Source organism: Amphiprion ocellaris, chromosome 3 (genome assembly GCF_022539595.1).
Source record: "Amphiprion ocellaris isolate individual 3 ecotype Okinawa chromosome 3, ASM2253959v1, whole genome shotgun sequence".
Classification (NCBI taxonomy): domain Eukaryota; kingdom Metazoa; phylum Chordata; class Actinopteri; family Pomacentridae; genus Amphiprion; species Amphiprion ocellaris.
This window is the reverse complement of record NC_072768.1, coordinates 19,447,518-19,463,900: the sequence shown is the minus strand read 5'-3', so window position 1 is coordinate 19,463,900 and position 16,383 is coordinate 19,447,518. Positions and strand designations below refer to the sequence as shown.

The following is a 16,383-nucleotide window of genomic DNA, read 5'->3' as shown; positions in this document are numbered from 1 at the left end:
TAGTTTTATTCTTTTCTAATGTCTGATTTGATTTCCAAATGTTTTGTCTTTTTAATGTTTAATTGGTTTATCGCCATTTTGAAAAATTTCCTTTTCTTTCCCCGTGTTTAATTTTTCGATTAAATCTTTAAGGTTTTTCTTTTTAAATGTTTTACCACCTTTTAATGTTTAATTTTCTTTTTAAATGCTTCATTGTATTTTCTGTTTAATTCGTATTTGAAGTTTTATTGTCTTTAAGATGTAATTTTCTAATTAAACATTGAATTTTTTAATTAAATGTTTTGTCTTTAAGTTAAAGGTTAAAGGTTTAATCATCTAATTAAATGTTTTGTATTTTTTTAAATGTTTAATATTCTTCGTGTTTAATTGTATTTTTTAAATGTGTAATTATCGAAAATATTTTATCTGTAATTTTGAATATTTGTATTTTAAATATTTTGTTTAATTTCATAATTGCATGTATTGTATCTTGTTGAATTATCTCATTCGATATTTTGTCTGTTTAATATCATATCATCAAATAGGAATTAAACAGAAAATACAATGAAGCATTTAAAAAGAAAACTAAACATTAAAAGGTGGTATATGTACATATAATTTAATTGTATTTAATGTTTAACTATATTAAACAGTCAAAATATCAAATGAGATAATTCAACAAGATACAATACATGCAATTATGAAATTAAACAAAATATTTAAAATACAAATATTCAAAATTACAGATAAAATATTTTTGATAATTACACATTTAAAAAATACAAATAAACACGAAGAATATTAAACATTTTAAAAAATACAAAACATTTAATTAGATTATTAAACCTTTAAAAAGACAAAACATTTAATTAAAAAAATTAAATGTTTAATTAGAAAATTACATCTTAAATTTCTTAAATCTTTTTAATAATAAAACTTGTTAAAAGTTTTATTGTATTAATTTTTTTTCCTTTGATTTAATTGCTTTTTGTTATGTAGTTTATTTTTTTAATCTTCTTTTTCAGTCAAGATTTTAACCCCAACCTTAAGAATGAAATAAACCCTTAAATCACAATGAAAATACTTCTGTTGTCACAATCATGAGTTAGTCAATTACTCAGCTTATCAATTCAACTTTATTTGTTTAGCACCTTTTACACAGATGACAAAACTATACAAGCAAAGAGAAAAAAACTATGCTAAAACTATGATTAAAACATTTTTTTTTAAAAAAGATTTAACATGGTAATAAAATATGTTGTGTCCAGGGGATGGAGGGAGTTTATTGAAGTCTTCTTGGGCTCACATAGGAAATCATTTAAAATATAAACTTGATATTCAGTCTAAGGAAACTACAGAGCGACAGAAGAACCAACAATATCTCCTGTTTTCTCCTTTAATGAGTCGACTCTTCTTGTGCTTTCAGACCAAAGAACTACAGACTCTTCACAACCTGCTCAAACTCTTGGTTCAGGACCTCACCACATGGGTCAAGAAGGTTTTTGTCTCATTTCTACTCTGAAGCTCACCTTCTCCTGCTCAAACTTCTGACAAATGTTTCTGCTGCTCTAAAGTCTGGTCTCCAGAACTTCCTAAAAACTCTCAAAGTCTCTTCTGCTGCAGGTTGCTTTGTAGAACTGTTCCAGAAAACCTCACTAAACCACATGAAGGAGCCTCAAGATAGTCGTCCAAATGAAATCACACAAAAACCAAACTAGCACAACCCAAACGCTAAAGTCTCCTGCAGCCTACCAGAGAACCTCTGAGAACAGAGAATCAGGACAGGAACTCTTACCTTCTGGACAACCAACCTTGGTTCTCAAACAAGAATACAGAATGTGTCTGACCAAAAACCTCTGAAGACTCACTACAGCCAAGATAAAGACACAACTCAGCTGCACCAAATCCACTAATCACTGCACACATTAGCACCGTGTGCTAACTGTGGCTAAAGAACCACCTTTACCAAGACAACTATCCAGTACAAAGCCCTAAAACACACCAAGAAACAGATTAAAGTCTGTTTTACTGCTGGAAGCTGCAAGCCAACGCCTAAAGAACTAACTAAAGCAATGGAGCCAAACCCGGTTCACTGGTGAAGAGAAGCAGAGGAAATGTTTGTCTGCAGCTATATAAAGCAGGAAGACACTGAGCTGCTCAGGTGTTCCTGATAACACCAAGCAGCCACCTGGACAGCCAATAGGAACACAGCTTCCTGGAAGTCCAGAGGGCTGGGTTAGTGAAGGAAATTTAGTTTCAAGTTGAAGCAGAAAGTTCACAAAGTAAGTTGAAAACCACCTTCTGATACCTGAAATCTCTGAGTTTTCACACAAAGAACACCTGAACATGTCAAACTGGTTCCATAGTAGAACCATCATTGTAAAAACGTCATAGTATGGTGTGTTGCTCAAAAAACATTACGACCCGGCTGTCTAGAGTCGCCAAGGAGCAACACAAAAACAGGACAAACGCTGGTTTCCAGGGGGTTAGGCGGCTATTTATTTGAAAGAGTAAGTTTACAACAACACAACATGTGAGCAGAAAAATTACAAAGTCTGTCTTTACTTCAGCTGAAAATATTAGCTTTTGTCTTTTTTATTGACCAAACTTTTCAGGGAGTACATGAAGAATAATTGAAGCTCTCATGTAGAAGTCCAACTTATTTTGGATCCTTGTGGAGAGTTTAATCTTTGTACAGTTTGTACAGCTGTTGAGTTTTTAGAGTCACATGGATTGTTTTGACATTTAATAACCGAGTCCTGAAATAAAATTACAGTTGTGGATTTCTGTCATTTAGTCTGAACTAAACAAATAACAGCAGCATAAATCTCAAACGTCATTATGAGGAGTCTGGATTGAGGTTTCTCACTTGATAATGGTCAAAACATGAAATTTAGGTTGGTTTAAAGGAATATTCCACCTTAAATCTTTGAATGTTGACCTAAAAGGTTGGTTTCAGGAAGTATTCCACCTACAAGGTCCTCAAACATCCACCTTAAAGGAACATTCCACCAAAAATCCTTGGACATGCACCTAAAATGTTGGTTTAACCGAGTATTCCATCCAAAATCCTCAAAGAGACCTGAAGGGCTGGTTAAAAGGAATATTCCACCTAAAACCCCAAATATAGACCCGAAAGGCTGGTTTAGAAAAAATCCTTCAATGCAGACCAAAAAAAATCTTGGTGTAAAGGAGTATTCCACCTTAAATGTAGACCTAAAGGATGGTTTGGAGTAATATTCTACTCTAAAATCTTCCAATGTAGACCTAAAAGGTTGATCTGATGGTATATTCTACCCAACATCCTGGAACATTTACCTAAAAGGTTGGTTTAATGGTATATTCCCAGAAGAACCCTTGAACATTGGGCTTAATGGTATATTCCACCCAAAATACTTGTACATATACCAAGAAGTCAGTGTAAAGGAAATGTAGACCGAAAAGGATTGCTTAAAGGAATATTTGAACGATTATTTTCATTATTTAATAATCTGTTATCAGTCAGAACCCTGGCAAACTTATTTTCTTCAGTTTTTTAGTGGAAGTCACAGATGAAGGAGCTCTTGGTTTTTCCCGGCGTTAGTGAGTCCAAAGCTGCTGTTTCAACACAGACACGTTCACATGCATCCACAAACCTCTCAGCACTCAAACACCCACAGACAGGCGGCCGGCTGGGCCGAGGCTCGGCGGCGTCCTCAGACCCACGAGTCGGGGAGTCGCTGAACTTGTTGGTCCGGTTTGAAGGCCTCCGTGTGGTCCAGTAGAAGTCCACGTAGTCGGTGTTGCCTTTGAACCGCAGCGACTGGCCGCCATCAGGTGGACCGGCTCGTCCTCGTAGGGCTCCTCCTGTAGCCTTGAGGGGACCACAGGAACATTCAGTAACTGTTGGAGTTCTTCCTGTCAGGCTTGTGGTAGAACGGCTCTGAAGAATCTTGTACTTGTCTTATCTGGAACAATCTAACAGCCTAAACTGTTAACAGCGGTGTAAAGAAGCAAACACACAAGCATAGATTAGGACTCAAACTAGATTTATTTTAGAAAACAAATCAACTTAGAGGCATTTGTTCACACATGTGGCTGAATAGGAGGCCGTCCAATCAGATTTGAGGTCTTCACTCTGTAGGTTGTTTGTTTGGTAAGACTCTTGGACCTCCATCAGCTGATATGGATGTTTGATGGTCTTCTTCTCTAGTGCCAGAAGATTCATCCATGAATTCAGCAGCTACAGACTGAAATGAAGCTCATGCTGCCGTGATTGAATTCCTGTTCCAGATCAAATGTTCAGAGCTCACCTTGAATGCAGCCGTCTGCTGTCTGATAGTTTTTCTCATTGTAGTCTTCAATAAAGTCTTTTTCCTCATGTCAGGATGTGGTGAGACTCTTTCTCAGTCACTGCAGACGTCCCTCATTGTGCATCTCCAGAGAAGAAACAGAAAAACTGATCACTGCTTCAGCATCACAAACGCTCTCCAGCATTGAGTGTTTTAGGAATTAATTCATTGTGTTGTGAACTTTGAAGGAGCAGAAACTTTACAGCTGCCAAAGATATGAGCTTCAATTCTGGATGTTTTAGGAAATGAAGTTCATCAAATGAACACTTGATTATTGCTGATAACTCATTAAATTACTGAAGAAATCCAACATAAAAACCTGTAAACTCTCAGGCAGCTTTTGTTAAAGTTTGTCTATAATTTTATCATCATGTTCTGGAACCAGGACTCTGCAGAAGTTCCTTCAGTCAGATACTTGTGTGTTTCTATTTAAGGCCTCAGGTTTGAACATACAGCAGAGGATTAGAAAGGAGTGATTTTAATATTTAAATCAGTCCAGTAAATGTTTGGCATGAAAATTATTAAAATTTTGATTTAGATAGATTTGTGTCAAATAATATTGTAGAGTCTCACTTAAATATATCCAAATGAGTTCAGTGTATTTACATTTTATAGAATATTTGATTTCTTAATCTCAATACTGTAGGGTCTGACCCTAAATGTTATAATAATGTCAATTTAAATAATATTTTAGTGCAGAGTCATAAACTTTAATCAGCTAAACTTACATAATAAATATCACTGTACAATCTTAACCTGAACATTCATATTATTGAGGTAAATTTACATAAATCATGATATTCTAGAGTCTTAACTGGAATATTTCTAACATTACTCTTTTTGTATTGTGCTGATAAACAACAATAACCCAACTTTCAGATAATATTTGTTGTCTGTGATTGTGAGACTAAATTCCTCCACATTCTGGAACTGGACTGAATTTCCCAAAATGGAAACATGGACAGAATTTAACACTCATGTATCCATGGCAACGCTAACGTTTCTGCTTCTTACCAAAGTTCACAACACAAGTAAAGATTTTAATGTAAAACTTCAGGGATGACTGCTGACCATAAGTATTCTGATCAATACTTCATGATCAATATCAGGACAGATGTTACAACTCCAGCTGTTGCATTAGACTGCAGTTATTCACAGAGAAATTAAAACATCACATTCCTCATAAAAACTAGATGGGACTTTTATTAAATAAAGTGTTGGTGAATAAACAGTGTAAAAAGTGCAAAGCAGCTCCATTAAATCAGGAGATGTGAGACTTCCACAGCATGGATCACCATCTGCTGTGTTGATTCATAGCTGAATGTCAGAATGAACTGAGCTAGAAAAGCTGCTTTGAGCTGCAACATTACGGTCTGACAATCCAACACCATCACAGTTTTCATCTGGTTGTTTTGCTTCAACATGCTGTGAAGTTCAGTTTTTACCCGAATCAATACAGAGATTCTATTTCCAACCAAGACTGAAATAAAAATTAGAATGTTATGAGGTTATTAATGCAAATAAATCCTTTCAGATGGAAGGATTTACTTCTAAGTTCTAATTCCAGTTTCAGTTGGAGCACATTGCATTCACAAAGAAAAACAGCGAAACCTTCATAGCAACATTTAATAAACCTAAAGCTTCCCTGTTGGCTCATTGGTGGAGTTTGTTACTGAGGATCTGAACCTTAAATCCAGTGAGACGACCATCTTCAGTCGAGGCCAGTCAGAGAACTTCAAGACCTTCCATCAGCTGGACCAGATGTGGAATCATCTCCCTCTGAACATCTGGATGACAGGAGAAAAGACAGAAATCAAACACAGATCACAGAAGTACAATTTATTCACTTTCATCATTTTATAAAAGTAGCATGAACTTTATTAAAACTTGACAATATCAGTAATGAAAGTAAATGTTTTTATCTCGTGCTGAAGCTAAATTTAAAGTCAATTTTAATGACAGTTTATCCTGAGAGGAGTGAGAATGGAGCTTTTCTTTCCTTTTTTAGAAAATTCCCTCAAAAGATTCTGTTTATTATTGGCTTTAGAAGCATTTTTCTTTACTGATTTATTTTTAGATACCTCAGATTGATACACTTTGCTGGTTTGCAGATAATTTCATGTTCAATGACAATAAAGATCTTCTATTATAACATATTTTGCTAAAACAAGAACTGCAAACCTTCTCAACCATCTCTCAGGCTGCAAAATTCCAACTGCGACCAAGAATTATCTGATGTACTTATTATTATAATCTTTACTGAACCAGCCCTGGAATTAATAAAAATCTGTATATGGATATGATTTTCTCTGATGGGACCACTATGGAAGCTGTAGCAACAATTAACTATCCTTTAAAGGGAAAGATTAGGTCTTCTTCAGGTGGATAAAAAAAATGCTCTCCCTTTAAAAAAAGGAAAAAAAAAAAAAACCTTCATACAATAAAGTAAATCTCTTCTGCACTGCACACATACTACACTTTTGTATAACTCTGGATGTCAGAGTAAAGGCAGACAGATCCACCGATCAGCCACAACATTCTGATCACTAACAGCTGAAGAGAACAACATCCATCATCTTGTTCTAATGTCACGTTCTGCTGGGAAACCTTGACATTCATGTGGATGTTTGACATGTACCACCACCTAAACACTGCAGGACAAACAACCCTCTAGTCTCCATGGCAACAGCAGTCCTTGATGCCAGCTGCCACCCTCAGCAGGACACACTAAAACTGCTACTACAGGAGTGGTCCGAGGAACACGACAGAGCTAAGCTGTTCACCTGGGTTCCACACTCCCCACATCCAGATCTGATGGAGCATCTGTGGGATGGTCCAGGATCAGCCTGGTCTCGGTAGGACCCACCCTGCAACCCACAGGACCCACAGAATCCACAGGACCGCGTCGTTCACGGTGGCCCCGGTGGCTCTCTGGGGGTGCCGCCCTGTGGCTCCTACGGCCCGGGGGGAGGGGTGCCCTGTTGGCTTGGCCCTGCCTTGCGGTGATTGCTGTTCTGGGCTTCGGGGTTCTTCACACTTGCATGTTTGACCAGGTCTCGCCAGCTACTGCAGAGTCCCATTGTCAGCGAATGATGGGACCCACCAGAATGTGCTGAGAATCTCTCCAGAGTCTCTACCCTAAACTCATTCTCTCCTTCACTGGTATCCTCTTCTGGCCTATTCTATTCCACCCTATTCTATACTGTCAAGACATCCACAATTATGGTGCTCAGTACTGCTTGTTTATTTATTTATTGAATCTCTTTTTCTTTTGTGTTGGTTTTCTTTTTTTAATTAATTTTTTCTTTCTTTCTGTTTTATTGATGGGCAGTTAGTAGTTGGGAATAACACACCACCTTACAATCTTTAATTGCAATAGCACCACCTGTTATTTTCTATCCCTTTTCATCCTGTTCGTCCTGTTCGTCCTGTCCAGTCTTTGTTTCCCCCACACATCACTGAGGTATATCACTGCCCTCCCTGGCTCATAATAGGGAATTCTAATAAAGAATATCTGCTTAGCTTTCAGGGAGGGCCGGTGATGGTCACACACATGCACTAAATATTAAAATATTTGGCTGCAAGACTAAAATATGCATCAATCTCATACAATGTTGACACCTCTTTTGTGGAGTTAAACAATGAGAACAAATGCAGACAAAAAAAAAAAAAAAAAAGGAATCCACAGGACACCCCAGAGGTTCTGATGAACCACTGGGTCAGAGGAGTTTTAGCAGCATAAAGGGACCAACACAGTATTAGTCAGGTGGTCAGAATGTTATACTGTTATATTGTCATGCTGATTATATGATCAGTAAATGTTACCATCAATTATAACGTCCACATTGATCAGGAAAAAAAAACAAACTATCAGTTCATTCAGAAACTGTGGGGTTAAATCTAAAAACACAGACCTCAACAGCAGTTTGTTTCAAAGCAGAACACCAGCTGGTTTTCACTAAAGAAGCTTTCAAAGCAACAATTAAATGACAGTTTTGTTCTCATTTAGTTCAGAGTCAGCCAAAATAATGTACACACATCAGGAAAAGAAAAACTTTTATAAATATTTCATTTGTATAAGTACTTCTACACATATAGAAACCTCTTTCTAAGTTTGATCAAATCACGATAACTCTGTGTCCTGTTGTACGATGTTTTCCCAACAGATGGCTTTACCCTCATGAATGGAGCATCAACAAGTGACGTCTACAACACAACAGAAATGTCTGGAAGCCAGTGGCCACCACTTTGAGCACCTCTTGTAATTGTAGAGGCCAAAGATAACTTTTATTAATCTCGTGATGTCTGAATAGATTTGGTATTGAAATATTCATGCATGTTTTTCTTTTCCTGATGTGTGTAAACATTATTTTGGCTGACTCTGTATAATGGGTTTCTGACAGGTCACCAGGCAACATCTTTTTATAATAATGACAAACATACCTGCATTCTACAGGAGTGATTTTCCTCATGTGCAGGTAAAGATGTGTGAGGAGCTTAGAGATGACAGGAGCAGGAGTCATCCTCACTAATTCAGCTTCCACCTAGAAACAGAAAGACCACAAACAAACACACTGATATACTCTCAAACGTTTAACCTCACAGCCTCAAAATATCTGTTTAGGAAGTGTTGTTCCTAAATTCTGCTGAAAGCATTGACAGACATTCTCTTACAAGGTTGTGTAAAAAGCAGCCTGTCCTCTGAGCTACTGAGAAATTTTTCTGAACAAAGTTTCTACGTGTAAATCGGCTCAACAAAAAGTAAAGCCTCAGTCAGAGATAACAAGTATTGCAAATTATAAAGAACTTTCTTTGTTAACTCAGACTTTCTGCTTCAACTTCACATAAAAAGGGGAGTTTAACTCATCAGGTGACTGAAAATGAACGGCTTGTGCAGTTCTAGATCCAAAAGTAGGATGTTTCAACTCATGTTCTACTACAAATACATGCAGTAATAAATAAATACAATGGCTGGTTGTTAGTTTATTCACTATTAATGTCATTTTATATACTGGATTGAACTTGAGCAGTGGAAGCGAGAAGGAATTTAATGAAATTATGGAGATTCAGAAAGGTAATGTTGCACAATGTTAAGCGCGGTTTAATTCAAACCAGCTGAATGTTAAACTTCAGTGCAGCTCAACAGGTTTCAATTAACCTTGAAGTAAAATAACTTTTTTAAAAGTTAAAATACACAGCAGAGAAATACAGTTTGAGAAGGTCATTCTAATGACAGACAGCTGCTGCAGCAACTAACACAGGTGTTCAGCGGTAAGTTAGCCACCTGTGTTAATTTGCCCGCTAGCTAACTTAGCCGCTTAGCTAGCTAACGCGTCCGGACCAACGGCTCAAACACGACAAAACACAAGTCTTCACAAGTCGCTGACTTAACGTACAACAAAATAACGCTACAGGTTAGAAGTATTTATCTTCTTACCGTGTTTTACTCCAAAAACAAGATCAACAGCAGCCAGATATGCTACCAGTAGTGATGGTCCTCTGATACCCGAGGCTTCCACACATGCGCTGTAGCTCGTGAAGCAAACGTATCGAGCCACTGTGCCGAGGCGTGGTTTGGTCACGTGACTCGTGACGTTTGAATCACTTCAGTGACGTTTGAAGCACTCAACTGCTTCGAATCACCTGATTGGTTCGGTTTGTTATGTGAATCACTCAGCGGGATCGAGTGTTCCGGCATAGGAGATCCCTAGTGTTGTTCATTTGAATTGTTTTTCGCAGAATAGATTGTTTTTTTTGCTGTTGTTTTTGCTTTGAGAGTTAGTAGTATGTCAGATTTCGTATTTCGTAGAGAATATATATATATATATATATATATATATATATATATATATATATATATATATATATATATATATATACATACATATATATATATATATATATATATATATATATATATATATATATATATATATATATATATATATATATATACATACATATATATATATATATATATATATATATATATACATACATATATATACATACATATATATATATATATATATATATATATATATATATATATATATATATATATATATATATATATATATATATATATATATATATATATATATATATATATTCCCAACTCACCACCCCCATGCTACAACACCTGGCACAGAACCTTGTCAGGTGCTTAGCTGACAGACTACAAACCAAAGAAAAGAACAGTTCACTGACTGTTGCTACACTTGTGGCTCTGCAGTTCAAAACTTTTGGATTCACCAATCAGAGTGGCAGCCAGTGTGAAAGAACATTTAATAATAGAATGCACAACAATTAACATAAAGAATACCAAGCAGCAGTCATTTACCTCACAAGCACCACCACAGCCTCGTCCTCCACCACCAGCAGCACCTTCCACAGGTATTCTTTTTCTCTTCTGAATAGGGAATGACTGACATTTCTGGTGATGATGATGATGATCTTCAATATTTTTCAGTTCAACTGTGGAGCCTATTAGATGAAGACGCAAGTGGAGCCTGGCAAATGCAAAGCGCCACAGCGAATGCAATTGTAGAAAGAACGGCAGACCCACTGGCTTACTGGGCAACCCACAAATCTGTTTACCCAAACTTGTACAATGGAGCCAAACATTTCCTGTGTACCTCAGCCTCATCTGTGCCGTGTGAACAGGTTTTTTTTTTCTAAGGCTGGGGAGATAGTGAGTAAAAGAAGGAACTGCTTGAGTCCCAAACAATGTTCCCTGTAATTTTTCATGAGTCTGAGCAAACACACAAACTCCCTGAGCGTCCCTTGGACCACTGTGAGCAACATCAGATGTGTGCACTGTGGTCACACCAGCATCACATCCATTCAAGTTACATGGTTCATTAAAAGAATCAAATTACAGCATTTACATTTCTGTTAAGACACTTTGTCAACAGGAGCCAGTTGAAGGCTGCAGTGATTTTAGTGACACTACAATGTATAAGAGTGAAGTTATTGAATATTTGTCTCTCTTTACTGTTGTAGTGGTTTTGCAAATTGCAGACGGACCCTGTTCACTCCATAGACACCAATGTTATTCCTGTAGCTTGAAAGACAGCTACTTTTGATAAAACTGGGCTTGTAGCACATTGTCTGCCTTGCAACAATGGGAAAGAGGCACCATTTATGTTTTAACAACCTATATCTAATGAGTTATTGATGCTGGAAGTCCGAATCTGTGAATATCTTTCCAACTTTACTGAACTTGGGGCCACTACCACCTAAGGAGTGATATATTTAATTCTGAAAAAAGCATTTAGCCATACTTAAAGCTTTAAGTGCTTTATTAACACGGAACAAAAAATTTTGTATTGTTTTATTATCACAGGTTCTGTCTGAAAAGAGGTGGAATCATTTTAAACAGTGAAATCAAACTAATAAAATGTAATGACCAACCAGTGAGCAATACTGGATTCTGCAAAAACATAAACAACTTTTTAAAAAAAATCTAAATCTTATCTTAACACAGTTAATGTATTAACTTATTTTTGTGTATGCATGTATTTATTGATTTATTTAGTACTGTTAACATATCAGAGTTCTGAGTGAATTTTTCTTAAGATAGGCAAAGGCCACTTATTGATTACATATAGGCTCTTAAATGTTTATTAAAAACTGAAAAGCATTTAAAAAAAACAACTTAGGCATTTATTGAGTCTCTAAAATACTGTAGAGTACAGACCACATCAGCATGATTATAAGCATCCTCTGGTAAATTAACAACCAGATACTGATGTCTCTCACCATATGGACTTCAGGAGATGAGTGGGGGATGATAAACTGTGACCTACTGGTTGGGTTCTCTCTGTTCTCATGTTTCTTACATGTTTGTCCCCTGACAGCCGGGTCCTAATGTTTTTTGAGCAACACACCATACTATGACGTTTTTACAATGATGGTTCTACTATGGAACCAGTTTGACATGTTCAGGTGTTCTTTGTGTGAAAACTCAGAGATTTCAGGGATCAGAAGGTGGTTTTCAACTTTCTTTGTTAACTTTCTGTTTCAACTTTAAACTAAATTTCCTTCACTAACCCAGCCCTCTGGACTTCCAGTAAGCTGTGTTCCTATTGGCTGTCCAGGTGGCTGCTTGGTGTTATCAGGAACACCTGAGCAGCTCAGTGTTATCAGGAACACCTGAGCAGCTCAGTGTCTTCCTGCTTTATTTAGCTGCATTCAAACATTTCCTCTGCTTCTCTTCACCAGTGAACCGGGTTTGGCTCCATTGCTTTAGTTTGTTCTTTAGGTGTTGGCTTGCAGCTTCCAGCAGTAAAATAGACTTTAATCTGTGTCTTGGTGTGTTTTAGGGCTTTGTACTGGATAGTTGTCTTGGTAAATGTGGTTCTTTAGCCACAGTTAGCACATGGTGCTAATGTGTGCAGTGATTAGTAGATTTGGTGCAGTTGTGTCTTTATCTTGGCTGTAGTGAGTCTTTAGAGGTTTTTGGTCAGACACATTCTGAATTCTTGTTTGTGAACCAATGTTGGTTGTCCAGAAGGTAAGAGTTCCTGTCCTGATTTTTTGTTCTCAGAGGTTCTCTGGTAGGCTGCAGGAGACTTTAGCGTTTGGGTTGTACTAGTTTGGTTTTTGTATGGTTTCATTTGGACGACTATCTTGAGGCCCCTCCATGTGGTCTAGTGAGGTTTTCTGCAACAGTTCTACAAAGCAACCTGCAGCAGAAGAGACTTTGAGAGTTTTTAGGAAGTTCTGGAGACCAGACTTTAGAGCAGCAGAAACATTTGTCAGTAGTTTGAGCAGGAGAAGGTGAGCTTCAGAGTAGAAATGAGACAGAAACCTTCTTGACCCGTGTGGTGAGGTCCTGTACCAAGAGTTTGAGCAGGTTGTGAAGAATCTGTAGTTCTTTGGTCTGAAAGCACAAGAAAAGTCGACTCATTAAAGGAGAAAACAGGAGATATTGTTGGTTCTTCTGTCGCTCTGCAGTTTCCTTAGACTGAATATCAAGTTTATATTTTAAATGATTTCCCATGTGAGCCCAAGAAGACTTCAATAAACTCCCTCCATCCCATGGACACAACATATTTTATTACCATGTTCAATGTTTTTTTTTTTTTTTTAAATGTTTTTGAGTTTTAATCATAGTTTTTTCTCTTTGCTTGTTTAGTTTTGTCATCTGTGTAAAAGGTGCTAAACAAATAAAGTTGAATTGATAAACTGAATAATTGACTAACTCATGATTGTGACAACAGAAGTATGTTCATTGTGATTTAAGAGTTTATTTCATTTTTAAGATTGGGGTTAAAATCTTGACAGAAAAAGAAGATTAAAGAAATAAACTACATAACAAAAAGCAATTAAATCAAAGGAAAAAAATAATACAATAAAACTTTTAAAAAGTTTTATTATTAAAAAGATTTAAGACATTTAAGATGTAATTTTCTAATTAAACATTTAATTTTTTAATTAAATGTTTTGTCTTTTTAAAGGTTTAATAATCTAATTAAATGTTTTGCATTTTTTTTAAATGTTTAATATTCTTGTTTAATTGTATTTTTTAAATGTTTAATTATGGAAAATATTTTATCTGTAATTTTTAATATTTGTATTTTAAAAATTTTGGTTAATTTCATAATGACATGTATTGTATGTTGTTGAATTATCTAATTCAATATTTTGTCTGTTTAATAGAGTTAAACATTAAATACAATTAAATTATATGTACATATACCACCTTTTAATGTTTAGTTTTCTTTTTAAATGCTTCATTGTATTTTCTGTTTAATTCCTATTTGAAGTTTTATTGTCTTTATGATGTAATTTTCTAATTAAACATTTAATTTTTTAATTAAATGTTTTGTCTTTTTAAGGGTTTAATAATCTGATTAAATGTTTTGCATTTTTAAAAATGTTTAACATTCTTCTTGTTTAATTGTATTTTTTAAATGTTTAATGATGGAAAATACTTTATCTGTAATTTCTAATATTTGTATTTTAAAAATTTTGTTTAATTTCATAATGACATGTATTGTATCGTGTTGAATGATCTCATTCCATATTTTGTCTGTTTAATAGAATGTAATGTAATTTAATGTTTAACTCTATTAAACAGACAAAATATGGAATGAGATCATTCAACACGATACAATACATGTCATTATGAAATTAAACAAAATTTTTAAAATACAAATATTAGAAATTACAGATAAAGTATTTTCCATCATTAAACATTTAAAAAATACAATTAAACAAGAAGAATGTTAAACATTTTTAAAAATGCAAAACATTTAATCAGATTATTAAACCCTTAAAAAGACAAAACACGAGTACCCGTATAGCTCAACGGGTTAAGCGTGTGACCCATGTACAGGGGCTGGTCCCTGATCCTGGGTTCGAGTCCCGCTCGTGGCCTTTTACTGCAAGTCTTCCCCTGACTCTTCTCCCCCGTTTCCTGTCTGTCTCTCACTACACCCATCCAATAAAAGGCAAAACATTTAATTAAAAAATTAAATGTTTAATTAGAAAATTATATCTTAAAGACAATAAAATTTCAAATAGGAATTACACTGAAAATACAATGAAGTATTTAAAAAGAAAATTAAACATTAAAAGGTGGTAAAACATTTAAAAAGAAAAACCTTAAAGATTTAATCGAAACATTAACAGACTGTCTGAAGGTTCAAACTAACAGAGAACTACTCAAGAACTTTTAAGATTTCAGTCCTCAGACTGTGTGAAGGTTCAAACTAACAGAGAAGTACTCAGGAACTTAGAAGATATCAGTCCTTGGACTGTCTGAAAGTTCAATCTAACAGAGAACTACTGTGGGACTTAGAAAATTTCAGCCCTCAGACTGTGTGAAAGCTCAGGTCCTGAGGACTCGGGAGGTCTGGAGGCTTTGAAAGTCTTGGAACTGAGGGTTCAACCCTCCAGCACAAAGGCTGAAGTTCAACCTCCTGAGAAAAATGATCGAGTCGAGACTCAAGTTAAAAAAAACTCGAAAATGGCAAAAAAATAGATGATAAATGCGCAAAAAAAAAAAAAGTATCGCGCGCAGCTTAGAGGGAACAGTGGTCCCAAAACTGTTGATAAATTATTTCTCAATAAAACCTCATAACCAGTTACATAAGCACACCCTCTTTACTGACCTCTTTACCAATAAACCCCAAGACATACTTTGCCAAAATCCATAATAATCCATAAAATCTTTATTTGCACCAGCCCCATGTGAAAATGACATCAGTCTGTATTTGTAGAGCATCTCATGAATGTAGCAGCACCGTTTAAATGTTTCATAACACAGAATATAAGCAAAGAGTATATAGGGATACAGACAAACATGGGAAATAAGAAACGTGCTCTTCAATAGTTATTGTCATTATTATTACTAGTAACATTATTTTTGTGTCCACTACAACCCATACAATCATCTAGTGTAGTCAAACAGGAATGTGTGCATGGCGAATCAAATCCAAAACAATCCATGAACCGACCACGTCTTGATTGCACTTCATATTATTGACCACTAGATGTCCTACTCGAGCACTGTGTGTCATTGAGGCCTCGAGTAATGAACCATGTTTTGAATGAAGTGTCGAAGCTTCAACAAAGCCTTGATCAGCCATCACTAGCTACCAGACGTGCCGACCATAGATATACATAGACTAGATACGCTAGCGCGCTGTCTTCTGTATTATCTATGGTCTGACCAATCGCTGCTCTCTGGCTCCGCCCTCTGAGAATCTTGTCGTTTGGCTCCACACTTGCTGATGACCACTTCCGGTCCCAGAAAATAAAAAAATTGACCTTTTTTCGTTTCTGTCTCTTACTGATTTTATTTTTTTGTAATTCTAAATATAAAATGAAAATCAAAGCATTTTAAAAATTTCGTATATCCATTTTTGATCATGAAAAGGAAAAACGCCTTGTATTTCAATTTCAATTTTTGTATTTTATTTTTGTATTTTAAAACGAAAATCAAATAACCACTCGTTTTTTGTTTTTCAATACCTGCTTCAGAACGGAAAATCCAATTACCAGATTCGTACACGGACCGTGTGTCCAAACTTGTGACTTGTAGTGTATGCAGAACGGATAT

General features: G+C 35.7%; 1 long non-coding RNA gene across 5 annotated transcripts; it reads right to left on the bottom strand.

Moving 5' to 3' along the window:
- Positions 1 to 1,249: 1,249 nt before the first annotated feature.
- LOC129348095 (uncharacterized) lies at positions 1,250 to 9,827 on the bottom strand. Of its 5 annotated transcripts, none has more exons than XR_008600518.1 (5): positions 9,748 to 9,827; positions 8,754 to 8,854; positions 5,997 to 6,097; positions 4,051 to 4,395; positions 1,250 to 3,832 (listed from the first exon to the last, which is right to left on the bottom strand). It is a non-coding gene; the product is annotated as an uncharacterized LOC129348095 (long non-coding RNA). The 5 variants fall into 5 exon arrangements; XR_008600519.1 differs by having other exon boundaries at positions 1,992 to 3,195; positions 3,247 to 3,832; positions 4,051 to 6,097; XR_008600513.1 differs by having other exon boundaries at positions 1,992 to 3,832; positions 4,051 to 4,167; positions 4,272 to 6,097.
- Positions 9,828 to 16,383: the final 6,556 nt, after the last annotated feature.